General features: G+C 40.0%; 1 pseudogene; it reads right to left on the reverse strand.

The window, feature by feature from the left end:
• Positions 1-956: 956 nt before the first annotated feature.
• On the reverse strand, positions 957-2,847 carry LOC103606284 (annotated as a pseudogene).
• Positions 2,848-3,709: the final 862 nt, after the last annotated feature.

Here is a 3,709-nt window from a genome sequence, read left to right on the forward strand (position 1 = left end):
CAGAAATAGTTTCTGCATATGTGACGGGGTGATGAGGTGATGAGCAGGTGCAGTCACTACTTCCCTGCTTTACTGCTTCCCCCATTAGTCCCAACCTGTGCTCACTCCAGCAGCAGAACCAAACAACTGCTACATTCATACCATGCTTATTTTTTCACTCTTGTAGAAACGTTTATCATGGAATCAGATATTTTATTTGCTTCATCTCCAAAATTCAGCAACAACTTCTGTCATACAATCCTTCGAAATTTCCTTGATTCACATAATACCTGCTGCTGCTGACACTGTCCCAGGTTTATGCAGCAATTGCTTGTCATAGCTTGTCCTGAGGGGACCAACAAGCTGCAGCTGGTGGAATTGAGGCCTCACCCCATTATCTTTTATACTGAATGAGAAGAACAATATGGGAACTGTTGTCTGAAGGGCCAGCATTAAAGTAGCCTGGGTCCAGGTTTAAAGCATCTCAACTTCCTTTTGGAATTAAACCATTTTAAAGCTCTTCTATAACCTCCCCATGTTCCACTGAAATGTTTTCTGATGTGTTACATTCCAGCAAAGCTGAAATTGTTCATTTATGTTTGGGAACCAGGTGTTTTGTTTCATTTTTGTTTTGTTTTTTATAATAAAAATGGACCCAAACTTATTTAATTAAGGTGGAATTACTCTGTTTTGGGTCAACAAAAATCTGAAGGGTTGCAGTTCTATAGTAGAAAGTCACATAGAAATTTCTGAAATGTGATATAAAATCAAAGGCAATGTCTCGTGGTGTAGAAGATACTGGACATATTTTCACAAGGAAGTTTCATAACAGCTAAATTTTCATCAAATCTAAACAGTCTGTAACATATACACATATGTATCTTATTTCAGAAGAGGCAGTGACTTGGGGATACTTAGATTCAACTTCTTCTTGTTCAGTGAAACAAAAGTCCAAATGTTTAAAATTTAATGACCCCCTATTCACCAAAAATCCACAAAATATTCATACCAGATAGACCAAGATTAACTCTCCCAAGCATTCCTGACCCTTTGGTCCTTATGATATAGAGGAACATTAACAATGTATGAAATATATTATTTCTGCCCTTTGGAAGATTGCAGACATGATGCTGGTAGATCAGCTCATAATGGGGAGGGTTGATAGCACCCTGATAAAAGCAAAAAACATTCTCATTTGTAACATCTGGTTTATTCAGTGTCTGAACAAAATGTTGAGAAGTAAATGTTTTTTTGTTGGGGTACTTAGGATGCAGAGGTAATCTGGAATGTAGGTAGGTGCAAAATACAGGCACGATGACAGCAGAATCAGTGGGTAGGTCTGTATCCCACTTTCGTCCTTTGAAGTCCCCGCCTCTGTTCCATCGAAATGAGCTCATACAACCTCACTGAGAAAGTTCTTTTATCCTTTCAAACAAGTATCCCTGATTTGGTGTAAGGTCTAGATACTGCACGATCACATTCAGAGTTGGAATGAGAGGGGCTTTGACCAGATCAGCTTGTTTCAAGCTAGTAACATTTGCCTCTCCTGTTTGTAGCTCTGGACAACCCATTCACCTCATCTGTGTGCTGACACATCTCATGTGCAAGTGGCACTAATATTGTCTCATTGATCTGATTTCTAAACTTAGCTGTCTATGAATCCATATTATCAAGAAGTTGTCTATTCATAGTCACTCTTGCCCAAACCTCTCCTGCAGCTTGTTTAGAACTGAGATCACGTTCATCTTTATGGGGCCAGAGACCTACAGGCAAGCTGATACTGAAACTTCATTATAGTTTGTGCATAATTCCCCACAGAATGACTGTAACTGATACTGAAACTTCATTAAAGTTTGTGCATAATTCCCCACAGAATGACTGTAGGTGCAGAAAGAAGGACTGGTTGAGGGAGAGATCGAATCTGAGCTCCCCAGCTTAACCCTATGCTGTTTCTCTTCTTGACTTCTAAGAAAAGTGTCCAAAGTCTGCAGGTCTGTCATGTAGCTGATACTGAAACTTCATTATAGTTTGTGCATAATTCCCCACAGAATGACTGTAGGTGCAGAAAGAAGGACTGGTTGAGGGAGAGATCGAATCTGGGCTCCCCAGCTTAACTCTATGCTGTTTCTCTTCTTGACTTCTAAGAAAAGTGTCCAAAGTCTGCAGGTCTGTCATGTAGTCTTCTTTGTTAGTACGTGAGTTATAGATGGTGGGTGGGTGAAGAACGGTAGTGAGATCTCAGTCCACTGCCCACCACTGGTCCAACCGCGGTAGACCATGGAGAAGAAGCAGAGGGACTAGAGCTTGCCAACTTATTATAACCACTGACAGATGTGTACGTCACTCCAGGGCTATAAGAACCACTGTCACCTGAGGACAGGCCTTGTGATTGAGGGCTGTATCCAGTCATATAGCTGGTGGCAAACTTGGGACTGGTGAAAGAGATGGGCTATAACTCAACACACTCTGACCTTGAATTGAAGGGAAGGGTGGAGAGGGAGGAATTTGGGATGCTGGCAGATCACGTGGAGGAGTAGTCTGTACCACAGCTCTTTTCAGCCCTTAAACTTTGCTGTCCAGGGCTAACAACCAGACTTTTGGTAACACAGTACATTTGAAATATCTCCAAAAACCAAAAAAGGCATTAAGGCTGAAGAGAGATGCGAGGGCAAGCTCAACATAGCACAGGGGACAGTAAGTCACACTGTAATATGAACTAATCAATTTTCCAGTCATTTCAGTATATATCATTCCAGCCATAGATACATTTATGAGTCCCCAGGCTACAACCACTTTCCTAGCTTCTGTTTCTTTTCTCTTGATGGTTCTGTCAATAAGGGGAGCACTAGGGTTTGGCTTGCCTTGCATCACGTTCTCTAGTCAGAAGCCACCGACTCGCACCAGAACCAGGTGTTTTCATACTTAATTTTTTCTGTGTGCTGATTTCTTTACCATCAGTTCTAACAAATCGAGGGAAGTGCAAGTGCTAACTTCAAAAATTCACAAGCTAAAGTTGAGAGGAACAGTTTTTACCTCTTTGATCCTAGCCAGACAGTGTTTCATACTGGCATATCCAGGTTTTCCCTCTCTGTTCCTGCCTAAGGATAGGGAGACATTATGATACTGTTTAAAAAGAACAAAAACAAAACACGTACACACACAATCAAAATACAGGTAAGAACTCAGATTTGGAGTCTTAAGAAAACAAGTTAATGCATGTTCTCCTATTCAAAATATAATCAAAAGGACGAGACTCAGAATAATACAGGTCTTAGAACTTCATCACCCAGTAAAACTGTTAAATGTACCTTCTGTGTCTACACTTAGGAAAAGTTTGCATTTGAGAAATAGGTTCAATGTGGGTAAAACAGTGTGTTCCTCCAAAGCTGGGGGTGGGGAAACATTCAGGGTTAGCTTTATGAGTAACAGATACAAATTAAGGACATATGCAGAAAGTTTCTAGTATGCTTGTATTCGCTTTAAATTTTGCTCTAATTAAGAATCATTAAGCATATGGTGATTAACAATTAGGTTGTTTTATGCTTGATTCATGCTTTCATTTTCATTAAAAAGTTCTTTTTGAGTACAAAATCAGAGGCATAATACTCTTCCCTTTTTTGAGGAAATTAGGCTGTTTGAACATATATTTATAACAGCCGCAGAACTACTATCTGCTGTACAAAAGAAATCAGCCTTTTGAGAATTTTCTTTGCATATAGGAAGCCATAAA

Source organism: Galeopterus variegatus, unplaced genomic scaffold (genome assembly GCF_000696425.1).
Source record: "Galeopterus variegatus unplaced genomic scaffold, G_variegatus-3.0.2 Scaffold6438, whole genome shotgun sequence".
In the NCBI taxonomy this organism is placed as follows: domain Eukaryota; kingdom Metazoa; phylum Chordata; class Mammalia; order Dermoptera; family Cynocephalidae; genus Galeopterus; species Galeopterus variegatus.